We start from the raw sequence: 26,321 nt of genomic DNA, 5'->3' as shown, positions 1-26,321 counted from the left end.
GTTTCTCACAGTATCTCTGGCATAATTTGAAATAGAAATGCACGGAAGGCCACTCTAGCCCTTAATTACATGGAGATAAGATGATTAACCAGCGAGCACTACTTCAAAACGGCTTCTGCTAAAAAGAAATGAAGAAAAAAAAAAAGACGCTTATTTGTAAACTGCCCTCCTTTAGTGACGTGAAATGTGACTGTAGTAAACACAGAGTGCAATATCACCGCACTGAACTTTGTCTGCAGATGTCGTCATCGCTAGCTAACACCGTCTGACACTTTGGGTTTGATTGTACATGATTAACACAGGACTGTTTTATCCTGGAAGAGTGAAGATGTATCTGTAAACACTATTTATTCAGCTTTGATGATGCAGTTTAGCATCAAAGCGCCAGTGCTGCTCCACTGATGTCTGAAAGCCATGTTGCAACCCTCTCGATAGAGATGACACGCACGCGCGGTCGACGCTGATGCACAGAGGCTGCTTCCACAGATCACTTTGCATCATCTCAGCCTTCATCTACAAACCTGCTCTAAAACATGCGCGCACAGACGAGATAATGAAGTCAGGCTGCCACCTGCAGAACGAGGCAGCTTGCATTCGAGATCAACGTCTGTTTGAGATGCTGCCTTTTGAAATAAGGAATGTGAAATCCCTGTAGCTAGGAGCTATGGACTAGTGGAAATGTTATTAAGTGATCGCATTACAAAGGCTACTTACACACAGCCAGTGACTGAAAATTGCATTTACTAACAGGTGCGACTTTAAATTGTCCTGTTCCTATAGTAGTTTACACAAGCAGATCAGTTGATTTGAGTCAGTTCGGTCATGGAATGTGGGAACATAACTGTATTTAGCACTCTAAAAGAGGACTGACAACTGTATTTTGCTTCTGGGTGAATGTAGCCCTGGAATAAAGCCTCAAACAGGCAAAACAGAGGTGGAGTCTGGTGATATTGCAAACAAGCGATCGACAGAAAACCCAGCTAATTGGCTTGCTCAGCTCAATACACAGCATGTATATTTAATGAGGCTCGAGTGTTCATCTGATCCCCCCCCAAAAAAAATCACAAGGGAAACAACGGTCAATTTCACATGCAGTAAATAATCATTTAGGATGAGTTGCTGCTTATGTTTTAATTCATAACGACTGAGCTTTTCATGTTGGCTTTTGAATTTCTTCTATAATTGCTGCTGTAATGTTGTTCTGCTGGTTTAGTTTTTTCATGTTATTCAAGACAACAAATGGCCTTGGGCCAGTGCTGCTTTGTCACTACATACTTTTACATATATTTTTTTTTTATTTTACAAAAAAATATATAATACAAAATAAATAAGATGGCATATAAAATTACATACAGTACATGTAATGTCAGCGTGAGCTCTTATTTTGTAAATAAAATATAATTTGTAAATGTGTGAATATGTGTATGTATATGTGTATGTATGTGTGCATATTTGTCTTTTAGATATTCAGAAAAAATAAATCATCAATGCTCAGCCCTGAAATTATCAAATCACTGGATCATCATGTCCACAGAGTGTCTCGAAGCATAACTTCAAGAGATCCACGCCAAGCACCGGGCCACACTAAATACCCAATTATGTGTTCAGTGACCTCAAAAGGAGGTGTCACTAACTCTAGCATTTGAGAGCCAAAGCTGTTAAGACTTCAGAGCAGGGCAAAGGACTACCAATGTTAAGTGCTAAAGGAACCTTAGTCTATTTCAGCTTTTATACATGCTCCTGGGCTTGACAGGGGAGAGGAACATTTGCCTTGCTGTAAAGCATTAAACACCTAGCACATGAATGTAAAAAGAGTCCAAGGTTTAGCTGTAAAATGGCCACTGTCAGACAGACTGGCCTTGCTCTGGCTCTGTTCAAAGACCCATTGTTCTGCACAAGGAGCCTGGTAGAGAATGTGCAAAGAGACAAGCAGGGAGACCGTGCGAAGGAGACAGTGAAAAAGAGGCAGGTGGAGGGTTTGATTAATGTGGCCCTGGCTGCTGCCTCCTGCCACATACTGCCTGGGACAGGCTGGTGGGAGATCCCCACAGCGCAGCCTGCCAGCCCTCACAGAGACCACCAGGTGAGCCCCATTCATCATCGCCCATCCAACACGGCCAGCCACAGCCCGGTGGCCCTAACCCAACCTGCTCCGCCGGGGCAGAAAGCGTTCCATATAGGGCATCTGCTCGCAGAGGGATCACGTCTCAGAGCGTGTTGTGCGTCATTCTGCTGCAACAGTGGAGAAAGATTATCCCAATGAGCAGATCACATGCATCTGTGGTGGGGCTGTGAGTGGGGCAGGGTGGTTTCTGGAGGAGCACAGGCCGGCGTCCAAACCAAACCAGAGAGAGGTTGAGTCTGGCCAAGTCTGGCACAGCGACCGCTCATTAAGATGCTGCAGCCTCGAGACGAACAGCGCTGACTGATGTCATGGGGTCTGTGCTGCCATAAGGTCACACGGCAGCCCACGCCAGATCATTTACATGAGTGCAACAAAGACTCTAGGGGCTGAATCTAGACAGTGAAAAATTAAGCATACATGATAGAAAGCTGAATAAAGATTAAGCGGTGTCCGTTGAAGAAAATGTGTGTTTTGTTCACAAAATCAACTATTTTACATCCGCTATATTCTAATGAGCTCTCTTGTGAATCTAATCAATGAATTAGCCAAATAGATATCGACAGCCAGGCCTCAACAACAATATAATATACAGATGCATTTAGACGCATTAATTGGTGTACAGAAAGAATCAATCAATTCTCTCAGTCGCATCAGAATAAAAACACCGAAGTTGAGCAAAAAGGATACGAGACACTTTTTTTTTTTATGTTAAATAATATCTACTGATCAGCAGCAGGTGTGCGTTTGTTCATTGTCGGCGATGATGCTGGTGAATGCATGAGCAGTGACGAAGTCCTCAGCACTCTATGCAAACACAAAAGCTCACCCTGAGCTGCTAAAAGCTGTTGACTTCCAGCCAAATACCAGACACACAAACTGAGGAAAACCATCTGGATTACCTAAATGAATTCTATTTTCTGATGGTAGACAGACTGGGACAGTAACGCCAGACCTAATCTTTTTTATAATCTGTATCAAACGCTGAGCAAGAGGGGGAGGGGAGGGGGGCAAATGGGAACACTTGCGTAACAAAAAAAGATGCTTGATTTTATTCTCGTACTGGACTAAACTGGTCAGCCTAGTTACAGGGATACTTCAACCAAAATTACTATTCTGTCATCATTTACCCACCACATGTCGTTCCAAAGATCTATGACTTACTTTCATTGGTGGAACACTGTTTTAAGAACATCGTGGTCCAAACAAAACTGGATCCCATTGACTTTCATTGCAGTATGTACAAAAATAACATCATTCAAATAATAATCTTTTGTGTTCCACAGAAGAAAGCAAATCATCCAGGTTTGAAAGAACATGAGGATGAGAAAATGATGACAGAATTTGAATTTTTGGGTGAGCTAACCTTTTAAAACGGATATATAACATTTGGTTTTATACAGACACCTCATTTCCATGCAGATTGCGCATTATCAATGGACAAATGCATATTAAATTGTTTTTCTTTCCATTCTTAAGTCTTTGAAGCAGAAAGGTCAAACAATGGAACAATGATGACATTCAAATCCCTATTACACAATCATAGCATTCATAAGTGTGGCAGAATAAACAGCAAGAGATGTGAATCAGCTTCAGTGCAAGTCAGAAAGGAGAGAAAAAGAGAGAACAAAAAACAGAGAGAGAGGGAGGGAGGGAAAAATTGAACATTGATTTTGCACTCTGCCCTCTCTCTATTACAAGAGGCTGATCAATATGCTTGACACTGTGCAGAAGCAAAATACTGCTAGGCCTGCATATCTGCAGCGAGCATGAGGCCTGTCTGGTAATCATTCTTCCCTTATTGCTTCTCTCCCCACCCTCAACTCTGTTTAAGTGCGACCACACACACATGCATTGCAGAGGCAAACACTTACACTTGCAAGCAGAAACAGACACACAAAAATACTATGTGCAACCAGGGCTGGGCGATGCAGCTTAAACATTTATATTGTGAGATATTTTTAGCACTCTTATTATATTTATTATTTATATACAATATTACAAGACTAAAATGGCTCACAATGTGATTTAAAAAAAGACCATATTTAAACCAAACTGTTATTGTAGCTAAGTAGATTCAAAATGTAATGCGACAATTAACAAATCTAGCTAAAAATAGTAAACTTTTTAGTAAAACTTAAAATTTTGTAAACTAAATTATAAAATAAAAACAAAAGCTGGTTTATATTGCCAGCAAATTGGGAGAAAAAAAAAATCACATAATATTTATATTTTTTTATTTAAAATACTGTATATTATTTAATTTATGGTCCAGTTCTAACACATAATCATGTATAAATTACATGATTTATGCCTTTATGCAATCTGCATAAAAAACATATATTAACTAATTCATGCATGCCAGATGGAGATAATGCAAAAAAAAAAAAAAAAAAAAAGCCCTGAGAAGCAAAAGACATTGACTTGTTTACAGAGAATAAATATTAAATCAAGTATTTTTCTTAACCTACTGGCAATTGCTTTCTTGTTTCAATTGTGAATCTAACAATATTTAGTGAGGTTTCCTCTCAAAACAAGAAAATAAATCACCAATGGGGAAAGAAAAATAAAACTAATCAAAAATATATTCTTTAAAAAAAAGTTTAAATTACACAATTTTGCTTCAAGTACATTTATCTTGTTTTGGGTTGATGAGATTATTTTACAGGAAAATAAGATTTAAAAAAAAAACACCAAATTGGAAAAGTATGTTTTTAGTGCATATATTCCTGTAAAAAGATCTGGCATGTTCCCTGAATGTGCCATCTCCAGTTGTTGTTTTTTTTTTTCTTGTGCGAGTGAATGTGTGTGTCATTGTGACTGGAGTGGGCTCACGTAGATCAATAGAGCATGAGCTGAGAATCCAACATCTACTGGTTAGAGCACTGAGGGTCAATCAACCTAAAGCAGGGCTCTACAACCCTGTGTCACAGAGCTCCGCTCTCTTGCTCTCGCTCACTCCATCTTTTTACCAAGCTGTCATCTGAACCTCTGACATGTACATCAACAGATCACAACCTCATGAAAACATGTTCCACTGTCCAACATCTAGACAGGAACACGTTTCGCTAATCTGTTCTATCTGCAGCTTCAATCATAGCCTTGGGCTTTTTACAGATACCGATCACCTGGCTGTTCATTTCATGAATGAAACATCAACCTTGACTCAGGGATCAATAAGGAAGCTTAAACCTAACACGGGGAGTTTTACACCATGTCCAAGCCCTGCCCACAGTGAAATCTCACTGGTCTAAATTCCTTCTCCATATCAAATACATACTGATTGGCTGTGATAGTAATGTATTTTCACATACAATGTGCACTGATACATTTCTTTTTGCTGGAAGCTTATGATTCTACTGGTTAGGGCACAGTGTTAGTCTGTGTTAGCTCATGGATGTTAACAGACACATAGGTTCATATTTTTGGCCTCTGGATACGGTGACACCTGAGGCTGTGTGTGTGTGTGTCTTTAGCTCTGGAGTGAAATGGTTAGGGGAGTTCAGGAAATAAGGGAGTTCCTGTTAGCTGAGGAACGTTGGGTGAGGGAGAGGCCTCATGCCACTGAGACTCACACAACAGAGCAGCGCATTACTGCTTAACCTAGATAAATAGTTTAAAAAGTCTTATAATACAGCAATGATGAATTTGATAGGCCCCAGTAAGAGCTAACTATAAGTGTTATACATTTATGTATAATTATTGGTATCTCGGGGCCTTTAAACTAACTTTAATAGCCTTAAAGCTGCAGTGTGTAATTTCTGTCACTAGTGGCACTAAACTGAATATATAATGACTGCTTAACTGTTTCCAAACCAAGTTTCCTAAACTTTCCCCTCAGTCCTCCATTGTTTAGCTAAACATGAAGTTTCATTTTGAAAATTGAACATTGTTTTGAGAGAGGTGTAGATGTTCTAAAACAGTGTGTGTGGGGTGTAATTTTAAATATATTTTTGTTATATGTTTTCTTGCACACCTAAGAACATATTTTTTGCATCATTTAATCATAAAATTCAGTATCCAAAAATGTGACCCTGGACCACGAAACCAGTCTCAAGTCGCTGGGGTATCTTTGTCACAATAGCCAAAAATACATTAATCAAAATTTGTTTTTTCTTTTGCGGTTGATTTTTCTTTTATGCCAAAAATCATTAGGATATCAAGTAAAGATCATGTTCCATGAAGATATTTTGTACGTTTCCTATTGTAAATATATGAAAACTTCATTTTTTAAATAGTAATATGCACTGCTAAAAATTTCATTTGGACAACTTTAAAGGCGATTTTCTCAATATTTAGATGTTTTAGATCAGATTCCACATTTTCAAATAGTTGTATCTCTGCCAAATATGGTCAGATCCTAATAAACCATACATCAGTGGAAAGCTTATTTATTCAGCTTTCAGATGATGTATAAATCTCAATTACGAAAAATTGACCCTTATGACTGGTTTTGTGGTCCAGGGTCACAAATATGGTTTAACTTTGGCATGCTAAAAGAAGCACTACAAAGCACATAAATATAGACGTAAAAACCTAGACATTTCCTTTTACGTTTTGTGTCAATTTCCCCTGGAAGTGACTTTTCAAAAAAAGAAATAAATATTCTCAGCTTATATAAAAAAAAAAAAAAACAGCTATTGTATAAAATATACATTACAGTTCAAAATATTTTTATTTAAAAACTTTTCTTTTTTTTACCGTTTTAACAATTTAAAAATAATAGAAATTTAAAATACTTTTATTTTACTTTTATTCAGAAAGGATGCATTAAATTGATCAAATTGATTAAAGACTCGTTCAGACTTCTTCACACATTACAAAAAATTCCAATAAATTACCTAAAAAAATGCTCCCATGGTCTCCACACAATATTAAGCAGAACAACATTTTTCAACATTGATAATAATAAGAAATGTTTCTTGAGCAGCAAATCAGCATATTAGGATGATTTATGAAGGATTACGACACTGAAGACTGGAGTAATGATGCTGAAAATTCAGCTTTGCCAACACAGGAATAAAATACATTTTAAAAATATATTAAAAGTAGTAAACAGTATAACAGTATTTCCATTTTAATGTATTTTTAACAAATAAAAACTGACTGGATTCAAAAACATTTTTTAAAAATCGTACTGACCTCAAACTTTTGAAAGGTAGTGTATTTAAAAAAAAAAAAAAAAAAAGTTTTTTAAAAAAATTTCATTAAAATTAAAAATTAAAAAATTGTTGGGCTTTCTAGTGGTGTCATGAAGGGGGGAAATGTATGCTGAGCAAAGGTAAGCATACTTATGACTAAATTCTTCAGAAGCTGACTGGCGGAATGTTGTCCTAGCCTGCCCAGAACGTCAAAGGCAGTCATTACATAAAGTGTCTGAAAAGCAGTCTCAGTCTCAATCTTAGACTCAGACTTCAGCGAGATGATGGTTCAGATATCACCTGATGCTACAGTCCCCAATCCAAACGCAATTAAAAGCTACTCATCCAAAGGTTATACAAGACCAGCAAAAGTTTTATTTGGGGCTCTTAAAAGGATTTTAAGAGAGGTCTGAGCATGCAGCTCCAGCTCTGGTCATGTAGTGTCTAAGTCTGGCTGTTCAAACTTGTCTGTGTGATTAGGTCACAGCCTGGAGCTTTCAATGAGGGTTTTATACAGCAGTCTTAGCCGAAGCGTTACCTGGACAAGCTCCCAATGCAGCCCTCTGCCTTCCATCAAAATTCATACCCTCTTCATTATGATTTAATGCTCCTCGCCAAATTCTCTAAATGAATCCTACACAAATAACATGGCCATTAGGTCATTTAATATCCTGAGTCTAAACGTGTTGGGCCCCTGGGATTCCACTCTTGTCTAGACATATGGAAGCACTCACACATGCACGCACTAGCTCGCGCACACATGTACACAGAATGCATGGGTCCCCAAGGAGCAGCAAAGGCAAAAGGACCTGGGGAAAAAAAGAAGCGACAGCAAAATAATCAGGCATGCCTTGGACACCTCACATTTATCAAGGCAAACACAGCATCCGCACATACCCCTAGGTTCTCGCACCATTACCAGGACTCATCTCCCCTGGCAACATTTCCTTGGATACAGAGTGGGGACTTGAAAGGCTAAGAGGAGAGAAAACAAAGAGATTTGCTGACGGACATATTGTGTGAGGCTGGGGCCCCCAAACTGAGTCCCCCTTCCACACACATGCCTCACAAGTGTGACCTCTGAACCCTGGCAGGGGCCCAGCACACAGGGCCACAGCGCAGGTTGAAACTTAAGCTCCTGTGTTGCTGTTCAGTTAAGATGCAGAAGACAACTGGCCAGGATGCTCTTCCCAGACACATGCAAACACTTTTCTATAAAGTCTCATTTCACTACAAAACACCTTTTGTATTATCAATATTTTTATATATATATATATCTATATATATATATATATATATATATATATATATATACACACAGTACAGGTGAAAAGTTTGGAAACATTGCTATTTTTTTATGTTTTTGAAAGAAGTTTCTTCTGCTCATCAAGCCTGCATTTATTTACACCATGTCCATTTATTGTACACACATATACACACATACACATATACACATATACACATATACACATATACACACACATATACACATATATACACACACATACACACATATATACATATACACACATATACACACACACACATATACACATACACACACACACACACACATACATTATATATATACATATATATATATATATATATATATATATATATATATATATATATATATATATATATATATATGTGTGTGTGTGTGTATATAATATATATATATATATATATATATATATATATATATATATATATATATATATATATATATATATAAATATATACATACATACATATATATATATATATATATATACACATATATATATATACACATATTGTGTGTGTGTGTGTCTTCATCTAAAAAAAAAAGATTTTTACGGGAAAACGTGACAAAAATATAGATTAATAAATTGTGTTTTTCCCAGCGTAATGCATGCAAAAATGGAACACAAAAGATTTGCAGTATTATTTAGATGCTTTCACTGAAACTGGCTTTTTGACACAGTGTCTCAATGCAGGAATGTGGAGTGATCTTCCCTGCTTTTCACACCTTCATAATAAGCTGTCTGATGCTTTGTTAACAGATGAACAGATTTAAGATGACACAGTGAGGGGAGGAGGGACAGACAAGCGGAGGAGTGACAGTCAGCTTGTCCTCTGCATGGTGCTACGTCAGGAGACGCGCTGTTTGGTGGTTGGTCTTCACGTCGACAGAACGCCGCGTGTCAGTTCACTGCCCAAGCAGGCGGAGGGGGGGAACAAAGGCTCAGTGAGGGAGGCTGGTAATGATCTGAGAGCCTGCACAATGTCTGCAGAAATTCCCCTTGATGCAGACAGCAGCCACCCAGAGCAGGCCCCTGAGAGCAGGGTTACAGCCAGTAATATGTCTCACAGTCTCTCAGAGAGACAACCAGGCTGAGAAAGCGAGAGACACAAGACAGGGAAGGAAGAGTCTCTTTCAGACAGATCCAATTGCAAGTGTAACCATCAGAAGGGTGCATACTTATGTAGAACAGATGACATAAACCCTTTCAGAAAGCTTTTAACAGATTGGCTGTGAAGAAATGAATAAATACACAAAATAAGATCATTGGCCAGTCTGTGAGGAGGGCAGTGTGTCTGCTCTCTAGAAGCTCGTAACGGCCGAGGGAAGTAAACAGCTCAATATTGACATGACCTCATTAGACAACAGCTAGTGGACTAACGGTAATTAAAAGGAGAATGCAGCATGTATTGGGTTGCCACTCATTACCTCACAGGGAGTACATTTAACTAACAAACATTAGTACATGGTCTTGACACATCTAACATTGTAAATAATATGGCAAGGAAGTATGCATGTGGACTACTTTTTGATGAGGAGTTACACATTGTGGTTTAAGAATAGAAAAAAAATCAGATGAAAATCTAATTTTATTCTAGAAATAGGCAGAATGATTTTCTTTACTTATAATGTAAAATCAATACAAATATATCAGATTCTGGTCTACTTCTAGGTCACTAATCAAATAAGCAAATGCATGACATTAGCCCGATTCCGTCCATTTTGTATTATGCAAATTTTCACATAGCACTAAACAAGGGGAAAACACAAAAATGTTTTTGCCCACAAAATAACATAAAATTATGACAGAAAAATTTAATTAAAATATATAATTAAAATAAAAAATATTTAAACAATAGAATGGTATGGTGTGTGTATGCATTTGAAAAGAAATTTAAATGCATGTTTTTTAATGAAAAGTTTGCATAAAATGGAGGATGGAAATACCACAATGGAAAATAAAATTCCAAAATACATTTCCAAATAATAAAAAAAAGTATATAAATTGATGGATCAACATTTACTGCAATACATTTCCAGATGTGTATAAAAAAAAAAGACGTGACTTTGCCTTAACCAGAATTGTGCAAATAATTCACCACTATTCCCAGGCACAACTGTCTGACATGCTATCACTTCCATAAGAAATCTGCTGCTGCTTTATTAGCTAAATCATATCTGCAATTTTCAAATTAAATTAGCAAACTGGAACATTACTATTGATCAATGAAAGCTGGAAATCTGCTCTTTAGAACATCTCAAATTATCCTAAATAACATGGATCATCCAGTTTTACTCAAACTATTCTTTTAAATCTTTGGCTACTCTAAGTGGTGACACTTTAAAGTCTTAAACAAATATGAGGAGACAAATTGTAGCCTAATTCTTCTAAGTAGTGGTGGATGAACTAAACTGAGTCTAAATAAGTTCATTAAAGCAGCAGGGATAGGCCCTAAAGACCAGAAGGACCTGACTGAATAGATGTTTAGACCTTTTTGTCGAGTTAGTAATCCAAAGTCCTGTCTCTAAGCCCCCTCTCCTCCCTGAAGGCTAGTACCCTTACTTCGACCCCCTATTCACACACACCACCAACCCAACCCCCCTCACAAGAGCAATCTCTTTCTTTCTGCTGTCATTCTACAGTATGTCTCACTTTGGCATGGGCATCTCCGGTGTGATATTTTTGCCTAAAAATGATTAAAAACGGCAGAGAATGAAGGCATTTGTTGTAATGAGAGTGCATAAGCTGTGGTTTGTGGCCAGAGGAGTAATTAAACTCCCACTCGGCATCTTGAGGGGCTGAGGAGGTGCGCTCTCCTGAGGATGCCGCCCATTTTCTGTGGGCTGCTGGGAGCTGCGCCGCACAGTGCTGCGTGGGGCCTGAGGGACGCTAACAGATGAATCCCTGTCATTAAAAAGGATCACCCGCCTCACGGGAATCGGCTCTTTGCACTGAAAACATATCTCTTAAGGAGGAAAGGGCTATCGCAATCTCTAACCCAAACGCAAACATACACACACAAATGCACCCAATTGCCCCTCGCTGTATTTATACGCTCTGGTTTGTCATCTATTTTCAGGCTTTTGTTCCCTGTCCTCAAAAAAATTTAGGTTTACATTGGTTGGGACACAACTTCCTTAGTTCAGCAATCCCCAACCATGGGTAAGCATATCCCTGGGGGTCTTTAAAAGAATTGTTCACTCAAAACTGAAACTTGTCATCATTTACTTCATTCTAAACCTCTATGCAGTTTTTCTTCTTCTGTGCAATGCAAAAGAAAACTGAAATATTTTGGAAAAAAAATTACCCATTCAATCAATGTCCAGTGTTGTGGACCCGGTTGACTTTCATTGTTTGGAAAATTTAAAGCTTAAACATGCTTCAAAATATAATTTTTAAATGCGTACAGGTTTAGAATGACATGAGGGACCGACATGCAGTTAGCATTTTTGGAAAAATTAAACCTTAAAACAAAAAGTATGACAGAAAACAATACTGACTATTATTATTACACCTACTACTACTTGATGTTTACTTTTATTTAAAATATATTTAAAAAAATATTTTAAGCTTAATATAAAATATTAATATATAACAAAAATATTTTAATAAAATTACCACAACTACAATACCAATAATAATAATAATAATAATAATAATCTTATATTGTTAATATTGATACTACTAGTATTATTATTGATAAAAACAACAAAAACAATATCAAATTAAATGCACTTTTTAAATAGATGCAATTTATATAGTTATAAAATAACATGCTCTATATCCTCCAGAGAAGTGTTTCTCATTTCAAAGTTTTAGTACACATATGGAAATGAACATGTGGTAGGTCATATGCATCATGCCCTTTCCAGCTGTCTATCTATACATAGATGAAACATCCATCTGATTCGTATTCAGGCAGCAGCTGTGCGTCTAATAATTAAGACCGATCAATGCAATGTAGATTGTACTAACATTTAAACAATAAGCGCTACCATGTTAACCAAACACAAGCAGATCGGGACAGATTGGTGTTGCAGCTCAAAACGCGGCGCATATTTAGAAGATACTGAGGTGCAGAGATAAAAGAATATGCTGTTCTCCGTGGCTTTTCAGTGAGCGGGATAAAGCCCTCTTTAAAGGGGATTTGGCCTATCAGGAACGTCTATATCTGGAAGCTGATACAGCCACAGAGATTGTAGATCATTTTTCATGTACAAATCTGCTTTGGCTTAGACAAGCAGGCAGGCAGGAGAACAGCAGAGGGCAGGGCAGGGCGATCGCGAACACTGCATCCAGGAGGAGGGGAGGGTGACGGGGGCACTGTCCACCACCATCACCCCTCCCCACATCCACGGCTCTGCCTTGGGCCTTCCTTCCCAGTTGCTCGGCCAGCTGAGCAATCAGGTCAGTCGGCTCTTCCTGCGTCCCCCCTGGTCAATTGTTCCCTCTCCACGCCTCGTGTGCGGCCCGCAGCTGTGGCAAAATGATGTCATATCTGATCCTAAGGCAGGCAGAGTGTCTCAGTATAAACATGGAGCGGGGGTGGAGGGGCTCCGACCGGGGACAATGAGCCGGGTGAAGTTATGCCAATATTTCTGATGATCTCTGCATTTCTGGAAGGAAACGAAAAAAAGTGTTTCCAAACCCACGTTTCCATGTTTGCCATTCTTTTCCGGATTCAGCATCAGGTGGGCTCAGCACAAGTCAGCTTTGGAATAAATAATCAAATAAAAAAAACAGCTTTTTATTCTTGTATTGATATTTTTTTTTCTGGTTTTCTGGGGGAATAGGGCAATATTATTGCCACTATCAATACACTCTCTCAGAGGACTGGTTATTGGGTTGGTGCATATATCTGCTGCAGTGGGGCCATTGTGAAGCCATTATTTTAACTAAATCATTTCTCTAGGAGATAATCCAGGCATTAGCAATGCTTGGGAGCATTTAAACAAGCAGCAACCCGGCCATTTGTAGTCGGTCTCTCAGCGAACAACTAAGCGCATACAGAGACAATATTGCTGTAATGCAATATCCACAAACTCTCAGCCAGCGCATTCAGGAAAGCCACACTCCAAAAACGCAAGTATAACAGAGCGGAAAATGTAAGTCAGCTCCCTCCACTTGTGGGGTCATTATGATGCCACCGGCTCTAAACAAATCAATCAACCATAGACCGCTGGGCTTGTTATGGATATTGTTTGGAGGACCTCAAAGGAAAACGTGCAGTATGAATGAAGCAGAGCTGCTTTTCTGACGCAGGAGTACAGAGCGAATAAACAAGCAGGTGATTTGATTAGGTGCGTAATCGAGTGAGTACAAGAGGCCACACTGGTCCTACTCACACCAACACTTAACTGGCACACTGACAAGCTTCCTGTGCTCCTAATGAGAGGCTTTCGAACGAAGCATGTACTACAAATGCCCACATAGACACACGGTTGGGATTCTGTGAGATTTTCTTTTGTCTGACTTTTGTTTTCAGGTTTCCAAGTTCTAGAGGTGCACAATATATAAAATATATAATTAAATTAGCATTATTGCCAATAGTGGAATCACAGCCAATAATGTTGAGTAGAATATTCACTTTCAATGTTTTCAAAAATATCCCTCAAGACAACTGATTTTATTCAATTGAGCGATTTGTGATGTTTGATGTTTTAACTGATTCCAATAATGATCCAATCCAATCATGAATATATTTTAGAAATTGCGCAATGAACAACTAATTTGTAATATGCTCAAACTGCCTATATGCATTGTAAAATATTTTATTAATTGTAAGCTTTGTAAAATTTTAGGAAATTATTACAAATAATTAAAAAAATATATATTTTAAATAAATTATGAAAGTTATATAAATAAATAAAATATATTTAAAAAATTAAACAAAATAAAACAAAAAATAAATTAAAATAAAAACTGATTACTGGTTATTATTATTGGCAGAATATCTTTATGTCCACATCATTATTGGCAGCAACGGAGCAACTCACAGAAACAGATTCCTGTACCATCTCAACCCAAGATGCCTCCTTATTTTCCCTCAAAATGCCAGGATTACCATAATAGATTCCATGGTGCGTGTGATGTTAAATGTTGTTGTCAAAGTTGTTTTAGAGAAAATTTTTACAGCAGACTATTCAATATTTATCTGATTCCTAAATCAAACAGAGAAAAGCATCAAAAGTATCACACCTTGTCAGAGCAAACACGTTAGTAGGAAGGAGTCCACATTAAAGACATTATACTGTAAGTATGATCTACTTCTGCACCTGCTCTAATTTTACACACCCCTTTCATAAACAAGAGCTTCTCTTTTAGCACTTTACCTTGGAGCGCTATTGTGCGGAGCGGTTTTGAACAAACTGTTCAATGATATCTGCTATCTTTCCATCCGTGTTGAAATCCAATCACCCGGAAATCACTGAAGAGGCAAATAAAGGTGCAATGATATGATAAACGCAAGAAAAGGCTTTCTAAACTGGCAAATGTCCCATAATTTAGATGTGCACACAAGTTCAATTTGTCCAAGAAATACAACAGGATCTCCAAACAATCTCCTCTGCAAATAGAGGGAGGAAATAAGCTTCACTTGGCGGGTTTCTCCAGCTCGATAGGGCACAGAGGACACACAGTAACCAGTGTTTCACCTCATTTCTCCAGGGCCCAAGGAAACACAGCTAATGATGTAATGAAGTAAACAGTGATTTACATCTGCAGAGTCTGTGCCTACACAAGATGCCCTGGCAGATCCGAATGAGATCATGTCTCAGCCTGCTCCAAGGACATGAATATTTACAATTCAGACTGAAACAGGGCTGTAAATCATGTAAAGATCCTGAGGTAAACTACAGACCCATTACATGTCTTATTGTCAAAGGGTCAGTTAACAAAGTCTTTATTTGTGACATCTATAGGTCACCGTGAGGATCAGTACTGGGAAGAAACTAACTTAAGGTAGAAACACTACTAACTAAATTTTTCAGCAGCTTTGTTGTGTTCAAAACAGTAGTTTTTTCAGCATCACACTATTTTCTCCAACAACTAGCGGTGTAGCATTACAAAACAGGTGTTTTCATTCTAAAACATTTTAGTGAATCATTCATTCGAATGGTTCATATGTAAATGAACTGGTTCCTAAAAACATATTTCTAGTTTTATTCAGTTAAGTCTGAATTTGTTTATTCAAGTTGTCAAATTGAGAGCTCATCCTATTTAAAAATAATCAACTCCCTTAAATAGCTTCAAATGTAAACATTTACTTCAAAAAGTGTGACTTAGACGTAGTTAAGTTATGAAACTAAATAACAGTTTCAAAGCAGCTTCCTCAACACAGGTTTACATATGATTCATCTCAAATCATTCTCCTCCCCGATTTGCTTTTGCCGTCTAATGTTATTTGTTTCAGTTCTCTTCACTTTCCATTGGAGGGTAGATTCAAGTGCTCATCTGTCTGCTCAAGCAAGGTTAAAAGTACACATGAGGTGTCGTAGCGGGAGTTCGCTACAGCCAAGCACTGACACTGAGAAATCAAGTATGTTATTTATGAACCATTCAGCCATTGATTATACTCACCTGGGCACAGGGTGAAGCACGCAAAGTGCCCGTAACACCGGTGGCCCAACCGGGAATTCATTTGTTGTTCAAACTGCTACAGTAAACTTTATTATACCGTTAGGCCATACCACTGTCACAACATCAACTTTGCCAGAAGGTTAAGAACAAAACAGAAGCTGCACACACTGTTGCACACACATAGTATTGTTTGCACTGTTTTTTTATGCTATACTAGTGCAATCCACGTAATGGAAGAAGAACACCAAAAAATCTGTACAAAACACAATTTGCATTCCCGGATTTCCCCATCTTGTATGTGGTTCTAGGTGACACGACAATCTACCACATTCTGACATACTTTACTGGGACTATCGTGCCACCACTGCAGACACCTAAATCAGTTCTTAAAAATGACAAGAGTAAGTCTGTCTACACATATGGATGAACAGTATAAAAAGTTCCAATGCCCTTCTCCATTATTTGATCATCATATGAAGAATTATACTGTCACGATCAATCAGAAATGTAAACAAAACCGATTACTGCCTGCTTTCTGTGAGTAGTAATGGCGCAATGGTGCAACGTTAACTAGTTTAAGTGAACAATGTACAATCTAAATCCAATTCTTAATGAGTATTTGTCTAATTTTACAGTTAAAATGTTATGCAATATTGATTCTCAAGTAAATGTATCTTATTTTAAAGAGATAGTTCACTCAAAATCATTTACCCTCATGTTATTCCAAATCTGTATGGTATTTTTCTCTTCTGCATAACATAAACCAAGATATCCTGAAGAATGTTTTGCACCCAACTGAATTCATTCATTCAATGTATGGACAAAATATATATTTTGTTTCTCACAGGAAAAAAAAAATAAAGTCTGGTAAAACTAGATTGCTGGTGGTTAGTGAATAAGACTACTAATGAATAATACTGCACAATGCCTAAACATTTTTATTCCACAGTTTTTGAGAATCGAGCACCATATTGGTTTATTAATAATAAATATCAGAGGAACAGCACAAACTGTTCTGATTGTTTTTTTTTTTTTAGAGATGTGTGGTATCTAAATTTATTTGGAATGTTAGTTTTGTTTACTTATGCCGCTCATGAGCAGATCGAAATGATCCCTGCTTCTATTCTCTCTGAGCTTTCTTCTACTGTATGTAGTGCAAGAAGCAGTCATATTAATCACTGAAATCATGAACCCATGTCAAACATGTGACTTAGTATGGAATCATTCTGATTATAGCAAAAATAATCCTAACCGCATAGTCAACAAACATCCTGATGGGCAATCTGCTAGCTCTCTGGATCTGCCTGCCATGCATGCACACAGATTTGTGGGTTTGTGGTATGAAACAGAAATTTATTCCTGCACAAATGTCAAAAGACTGCCACGTTTCAATATTAGATCAAAATCAAAACATGATTAACTTATAATGACTGGATGTTTTCCTGGCTGCTGCAAAAATCTCAAGGACTTCACAAAGATTTATTTGATGCTCTCAGTCAAATGGCCAGTGTTCGGTGCATGGTCTCAGCTTCTGACATTCGAGGGCTGGAGCTATTTTAAGGAGACCCCAGTGCCTCTGGCAGGTCCACCACACACCACTGTACAGCGGCTTCCATAGAGCTGAAGAATGGCTCCATTATTCCCCCACAAACACATATACTTTCACAAAGATCCACCCACTTCTGACCTGATCTCGCTGAAACACACCAATATCAGAAATTCCCCCGTTTTATGAAGGTGGGAACAAAACAGAACAGAATGAATCACTGAACTAGAGTAAATGTTGAAAACAGACCTTTTTAAGAACATTTTAATAAGTTTAATAATTAATCTTTAAGATTTTTCCTTGTGAAAGGCTTTTATTATGCATGCAGCAATTAATTAGCCTTGGAATTATTCAATTATTTTATATAGACTGATTTTTCTCCCTTTGGTGAAGATTGGGTCCAATTACAAAACTAAATGATACATAATCTTTCAGTCACATGCCAGAGCAGATGGTACGTTTTCATACAATCTTTTTGTAAATAAGACTTATAAAGTGCCTTTATCAGAGAGGATGTTAACTAATTATCGATTTTATAAGGATCATGTGACACTGAAGACTGGAGTAACAGATGTTAAAAGTTCACCTTTACAAATTATAAAAATAGAAATTTTGATCAAATTGGCTAAAGGCTACCTTGGTGGGCATAAGAGACTTATTTCAAAAACAATCAAACAAAAAAATCGTACTGATCCAAAACTTTTGAATAGCAATACATTTTGTCTGCAATAAATACAAATAAGTCTCTTTACTCAACTGATAACCATATGGTAGCTTTGTAAAATCCTCAACAACACATCTGTGTTTCAACATTCTACAACTCGCTCTGCCACCAAGTCAAACATGAACCCATCTACAAATATATAGCCTGCCCTGTGTGTTTATGCGAGTGTGTGTTTGTGTACATGTGTGTGTGAGCATCAGGAAATACCAGGCCAAGCATTCCAGCTCGTCAGCACCTCTGGCACTCATGTGACTGGAGATACACAGCACAGATTGTGTGTGCAAGTTTGCTCAAGAAGCATGATAAGAAAATTTAGTAAAAGTGAGGGAGCGGAAGGGGTAAAGGAAGGATAATCTGATATGCATGACTTGTGGTTTCTCCTAGCCCCTCTTTTTTTTGCCCTGGCAGAAATGGCAGTTTGCATCCATAATTTACAGGCTTCTCTTCTCCCGGCAATCTAGCCTTTATGGCTCCACCCCCTTGAAAATTCATTAGCATTATGTAGATGCTACTAAAAACAACACATTTTCACCTTCGAGCTGTTCCATGTCTCATCAGTACACAAGACCAGGCAGAAAGCGGTGAACGTATTACAGGCTCAGGATGAAACACACATGTGCTGTTTAGATGAATGTCTCTGACTGCCTGCTAAACCTGATTTTTTTTCCCAAAGAAACTCACATCTCAGTAACTGTGCCTGCCTTTAATAATCCATAAAAAACTGACACTGACGTTGTAAGGGGGAACAACAAAGCAGCGAGTGATTTGAGAGGCCCCGCTGCTAATTATGACTCATGTTATACAGAGCGTTCTGTTGCTGTTCAAAAACACTAAATAAATTCGTTGTTTGACTGTGCTCAAGAAATATGAGCGTCTGACACGATAGTGTGCGTGCTTTCCCGTTTTTAGCACCAATTACGCCACTCGAGTTAATTCGGGAAAGTTGTTTTGAAGATAACACCATGCGAGCGCCACATGTATGTGCAAATCTGCGATTAGGTGAACAATCATTTGCAGAAATAAGCAGTGAACGATCATCAGTCAAAGCGCTTACCAGAGGATGCAGTAGATTTCTTCGTTCAGTGTTTGGCAAATACACTCACATATCCTCATCAATCATAGAACTGATCTAGAATTTAAAAAAGAACACATTATATTAATCCTTTTCCAAAGTAAATGATGTGCACGGTTGCATATGTTCTTCTCAGTATTCATAATCCCCCGTTCTGTACCTCCCCTGCTTGATAATGTCACACTTCTAAATAAAGGAAGCACACGGTTGGACTCAATCTGCACATGGGATCATGTACCCTTATAATCAGTGGCATTTATCAGCAATAGAAAACTATCTAACCATTATAGCGATGATATAGAACAGCAACTGTTATATTTTTCCGAAACAACAATCAAATTTAATTACAAGTAAAAAGCTGTCTTTAATAACATTAAAAAAAAATGCTAATCTGACAACTGGCCTGGTCCAACTTATCAACTGACTCAAACAAACTGACCATCGCAAGATATCGAACTAAATGCTTGTGGATTTTAGAATTTAGTTTTGTAATGTGATATATATTAGATTAGTAATTTGCATTTTAAATTTTCAAAGTTTGTCTATTTAAAATTGTTAGTCTATTTAATGCTGATGAAGTGGTAGAGCATTGCGTTAGCAGTGCAAAAGGTCATGGGTTCAATTCCCAGGGAACACACATACTGAAAAAAAATAATAAATGAAAGTATAGCCCGAATGCACTGCAAGTCGCTTTGGATAAAAGCCTCTGCTAAATGCGTAAATGTAAATGTAGACCACAACACAGTTTATCTACAACAGAATAAATCACACAATGAGATTTCACAACATACAACATGTTGCGAGTTTGAAAGTCATTTTACAACTTTTAATTTACACCATTAAATATTCTGGAAAAAACAGACATTGAATTTTGCATACAAAGCCTGGAAGCTTTTTTAGGACTAATGTAGAACTAAGAAATGCCAAAACTAAACTGCAGAGTCAACATTCTCAACTGCAGCTCAATTATAACCAATAAGCAAAATCATCCACTGTGATTATTTAATGGACACATCCACGCGACAAAAAGTCAGGGTTCAAAGAAAATCCAGGATTTCCCACTGGCACTTACGACACACGTGCGCTCTTCTCGTAAAATACGATAATGCTGACACAACTTGAAGGCAGCAAAAATCTGTTCATATAAAACTTTGTCTTTGTTTATCTTTCTCATCAGCTTCTACAGCACCACCTTCTGTATCCTGTCATGCAACTGTCATTGAGCCTGAATAAATGGATGTATAATCTAAAGGGATCTGTCTGATTTTTGGCCCTCTGCATGCGACTGGAGTGCAGGGTCTATTAGGTGTTTTTAGTGCTTGAATTCCTGCTATCAACCCCTATGGACCCATAGAACTGTAATTTGATATGAATATTCAAGTCAGCTTTTAGAAAAGCAAAACTACTGATATCCTAATGGGATCATGCTTTGACTATTAATGGACTCATTTATCCTGACTTTATTTTTAATACCCACATACCACTTTTGATATACCAGAATATTGTAATTGTGTCAGGTCATAGTGACTACGGATACCAGAATGATGATGATAATAAAAAATAATAACAAGTCCCACACAGTATGCTAATAAATTACACTCAAATCTGGTTGGCTGCTGTGACCCTCTCATTTATTTTCTTATTTTTGAGTCAAATTAAATTGGACATATCCTTTTAATTAACAAAATGCTCCACAGTACTTGCATTAAGCATTTGAGAACAGACAAAATGTGAAGTGCACATTAACGTCCTACACAAAGAACATCCACCAGTGTTATTCCGGACACGATGCCCAAGGACTTACTGAAATAAGGTTTAGACACGAGGATGTTATAGGTTATTCCTTAAGGACTGCCACTGCTCTAGATTTCAATGGGCTACTACCGTTTTAATTGGTACAATTAGGTTATCGAAACCCACATCTGATGAAACATCCAGCATCATAATAAAATTAATAAAAATATATTTAAAAAATAAAACATATATGAAAAAAATCAATTAATGTTTTTAATTTTTTTATTATAATTATTTTAATAAAAAATAATAATATAAAATTTATAATTAAAAAAAAATAATAAAATTATAAAGAAAAAACTAATGCATGTCTTTCTGAAACATTTAAAAAACAATTTGACAAATTTCATAATAATAATTAATACAAAAACCCTGCATGAACATGAAACCTTCGTGACAGAGCAAGTATCATTTACTTATGAAGAAAATATGACCTTCAGGCTGGATGACTGATCTGGAGTCACTCAGCGTGAGAGATACCCATGAGATGGACTGATACTAACAATAAAGGAAAGACACAGTCGGGATACAGGAGGCCGAGACAGCAAAGGCTTGATTATCCACACTTTCACGGTCACGGGGCACAAACTGAGAGCTGTCTATAGCCGGCCTCCTCCGGTTCTTGGACTGCAGTGGTGCTCAGATGGGCTGTTGGATTGGGGTGCATTGTCTGTGCTCCACACTCATTAGCCGAGTCAAGGAGAGACTTACTGGGGTGTTTAGCTCGCCGGGTTTGTGTGGCAGCTCAACAAGCTCTCCCAGCTGGAGTACGGCTCTCACATCACAGCTGCACACTTACAATTAGTGCAGGTGCAGCTGAGGAAAACCAGGCACAACACAGACAAACACACAAAGATAGAAAACACACACTTACAGAGGTGTTGCACATCTCCGATGAGGGCTGTTACATGTAAAACAAAGTGCTGATGAGTCGAAAATCAGCTCATTATAAAAACCAACAATGCAAGAAAACCTGATTTCGAATTTAGTTGGGTTTTCTCTGATTTGGACATCGAAGATGTGCATGTTTTGTTGTTTCGCCTAAATTGTAATGCATGATAAAAGCTTATTTTACGGCATTTATATTAACTTACACATCATTAAGAATAATCAGTGTATAATCAAGCATGTAAACAGAATTATAATAGATTTTATTATGAATCTTCTTTCATTAGCATGTTCAAATACACTTCTGTTATTCCTATCTGAACAAAAACTAGCATTCCATTATGAAGATAAATTGTTCTGGATGAGGTAATGCACCAACTGCATCATTTTCCAAATATCTGAAGAGAAAAATAGAAGCCAGGCTTGTGTTTTTCCCCTCAATCTCATATTGATCCAAAGAGCCTTGCTTGCAAAACATTATCACAAAACCGAGCACGGAAACAAATTACATGACAAAAGCAGCCATTGATTTGCGAATCGTTTATTAATGGGACACTAAAAGTGAAATGAATTCCAGCATCTTAAGTTTTGTTTCTCAGGCACACAGTGAGGCAATGCAGAAAACTGGAACGCCGAGGCTGTCTTGCATCTGGAGTCGTCTCTGATGCATGCCATAAAAGATGCCATTAAGCAGAATGGGCCGGCAAAACACACAACATGCAGATCTGAATAATTCATTTAGGGCTTAACCCGCTGGAGGGACATCTTTTTTCCCCAATAGGTTTTCTGCATCAAAATCAGAGCATATATTTGCTCCGACTGGAAAAAAAAAGGCACAACATGAGCATTCTGTGGACATACAAATTAGCAAGCAGGTGCCTTTACATGTGGTGCAGACCTTTATTTTTCTCTGTACAGTTCAATAGAGACCGCAGACTGTTGCCTGCCTTATTAGGCTCTTTTCCAGGGGCAGTGGGTAATGAGACTTCACACAGACAATAAAAAAACTCACAGCCAATCACATGAGAGTGATGTAAGACATCTGTCACCATGTTTTCTGCAGCTCTAATTTACTCAGTAACTAACACACTCTAAGAGGCTCATCAGTGAAGAAGAAAAAGCTAATGTCAGACTGCAAATTAACAGTTACACGCTTTTCCATGTTACAGGGCACTAATAATATAATATAATATAATAAATATAATAAATATAATATAATATAATATAATATAATATAATATAATATAATATAATATAATATAATATAATATAATATAATATAATATAATATAATATAATATAAAGTTGCATGATAATGTTAGTTTTTTTTAAAGAATATCCATATAAAAATCATTCAATAATACTTAGTAGTAGTAGTGGTTGTTGCACTAGTAATAGTATTTAATATAAGGATTGTTTATATACTTCTAAATCTATCTAGCTAATCTAGCTATGTATTTATATAAAATAATAATAATAATAATTATTATTATTATTAATATTATTTTTATAAAGTTTTATTTGTATAAAGTTAATTTTAATAAGAATTTATTATTTTTAATTGGAAAAAAAACCCTAATATTTCCAGATTTCTCATGTCCATATAAATCCTGGATACTGTAGATGAGTTTCAATCTCAGCAAAAAACAGTTTCTTCTCAATCAAAAGGCCTCTTTGTCAGAAACAGTGGCAAACAAGTGCAAAAAAAAAGGTGCAAAAACACATTTAAAAAGCATCGCTGGCAGTAAACGGATTGACTGAGTTACAGATCCAATGATGCAAAGTGCAAATGTGTGCATATGAAACCAGAGAGAGCCATGAACAAAATCAAGAGAAAGGAACAAGAATCAAGATTGAAGCTAGTCTCCCAATGTGTTTTCAGCAAATCGTAACCCTACACGTTTCAGCAATATCGCTAAAGATTTTTAATTACTTAGCTCGGTAGCTGGAAAATGCCACAGTAGCCCGAAAGTTCACAAGGCCCCTTTCATTCAAACTCCAGTTATACAGGCAAACGTCCAAGCCTGCCAACCACTAAGCATTCAGCTGGGCCTCCACCAGCGGGCCAAGTCGAGCAGACAGCCACAGCCATGCGCACAAGAGCAAGGGGCTTGCTGACACATCTACAACCCTGACACAGGGCAGAAAAATGCACAGGCCCACTCTAGCCTTTTCTTTGCGGCCGAGCTTGAACGTACCCAGCAATTACAGAGCTATTTTCTCTGGAAGGGCAATTCCCTGCTTATTGGTATCCGCCTGTCAAAGGCTCTCCCTGTCAATCCTCAGCAGGAGCCTTCCCAGTGGTCAATGGAAGAAGATTGAGCGTAATTCGACAAAAATGAGTGGGATTCCGGTTTAGGCAGGCAGTGTTACTCTGGGCCCATCCACCAGCATTAGACAGGAGGGAAGCGGTTTCCAAAAGGATTAAAAACAAGATGGTGATTTGAGCGCTAGCTTGTAATTTTCCAATACCACCAGTTTCAAAAAATATATATAGTAAAGCAATGGAGTGTTAAATGGAGGGAATAGATGTGCTGATGTGGCATTCAGACTAGTGTTGTCACACTTTTTACTTCACTTTTTCACACAATTTAACATTTCCTGTGTGACAAGAAGTCCCAGTCTTCTCTACTTGGTAAAATATTTGTGTCAGGAAGATAAAATTAAAAAAATATATATATTTAAGAAAAAGACTCGTCTTCATGAGAAAACATCTACAGAAACAATGTCAACAATGAAGAAACTCCATGAAATATTTCTGAACGAACCTTAATAAAGCTTCTGTGGAATAGGCATCTACTGCTCACACAGAAAAATAATTTGGTGCTTTTGGAAAACAACTTCCATCCACCCTAGTTTCATCACCTCACTCTCCCTTTGTTAGAGCTCGGAAATGCCTAAAGTTAGGAATGAAAATACTGGCATGTCCCTGCAGCTCAGTGAGAGAGAATATTTCTGCAGCTGCGAAGTGAATTCAGCTCATCAGAACAGAGCCAGCAGGCCAGGTTTCCTCCACAGATAACCATGTTAACCTAAAGAACATAAACACCCCCCTCACGTTTCGCCACGAAAGCATGTGTGCCATGAGGTTACAAAGCATTCTTTAGGAAGCACTGAATGCAATGCTTCAATTTCTGACTATACAAAAAATGTGCCATGTATGTGCCTTCCAAATGACAATTCAATTTTGGTTTGCATGTTCACACTAACATTTACATGAAAACATGAAATCTATAGAACCAAACGTCAATGAAAGACTTTGAGAAATGCATGCTGGTAGCTTCATCAAATATAAGTCAACAGCAGGTTCAGGCCATCAATCTAACCTTCGGCATGACAGGCGCTGGCAGCCTGACACAAGAAATCTCTCAGCATTGCTTTGATTTGAATTGGGCTCCCACAGTTCAGATGTCACTGATACTTCGGCACACATATACATGTACATTTGACATGCAATGGGTCTATACACATATTTAAAAAACTAAAGTAGAATAATTATCATCATCATCATCATAATAATAATAATACAAATATTCTAATATACACTAATACTAATATTATTATGTATTATTCACAACATGCCTCCGCACACATTAATATATTTAAAAACCATTAATTAGGGCTGCACGATTATGACAAAAATCATAATTGTCGATTATTCCCTTGAAATTGTAATTGCGATTATTAATTATAATTATCACAATTTACATTGAATGATGTATATACCATTGTATGATGCAACTGCATGCCATATTTTTATATGAAAATAAACAAGCTGAAAAACTCTAATGGAAAAACTTTTAGTGCTTTTCTATAGTATAAAGCCTCAACTATACATTGGATTATGTATAGTTAAATTAAATTATTAAAAAGTAAATATATAAATGTTATTATAATGTTATACTAAAACTAAAATTAAAATAATGGGGAAAACCCTTAAGATAACATTTAAAAAGAAAAAAATGCATCTTAAGCGCGCAGAATAAGATAAGTGGACTTTGAACGATTAATTGCCGCTTTGAACGATTACGTAATTGTGGCATCCATAATTGTAATCGCGATTAGAAATTCGATTGATTGTGCAGCCCTACCATTAATAATAACATTCATAACAATAACAAATAATACTATTAAATATATGAATATATATATATAATTATTAATTAA

At 37.2% G+C, this 26,321-nt stretch overlaps 1 protein-coding gene across 8 annotated transcripts in view; it reads right to left on the bottom strand.

Moving 5' to 3' along the window:
* Nucleotides 1–26,321, bottom strand: part of LOC109100683 (zinc finger MIZ domain-containing protein 1-like) — a 124,925-nt gene that overhangs the window by 52,842 nt on the left and 45,762 nt on the right. Inside the window, exon 3 of one of the 8 annotated variants that reach the window (XM_042769095.1) lies at nt 19,455–19,529. The exons of 6 other annotated variants lie outside the window; for them this stretch is intronic. The gene's annotated coding sequence lies outside the window, so the exon portion shown is untranslated. Of the gene's footprint in view, nt 1–19,454; nt 20,102–26,321 lie in introns of those variants that run through there. One more of the 8 variants, XM_042769096.1, reaches the window with a different exon arrangement.

This window comes from Cyprinus carpio, chromosome A13 (assembly GCF_018340385.1).
Source record: "Cyprinus carpio isolate SPL01 chromosome A13, ASM1834038v1, whole genome shotgun sequence".
Lineage (NCBI taxonomy): Eukaryota > Metazoa > Chordata > Actinopteri > Cypriniformes > Cyprinidae > Cyprinus > Cyprinus carpio.
The sequence above is the reverse complement of the archived record's forward strand: the minus strand, read 5'-3'. Positions and strand labels throughout refer to the sequence as shown.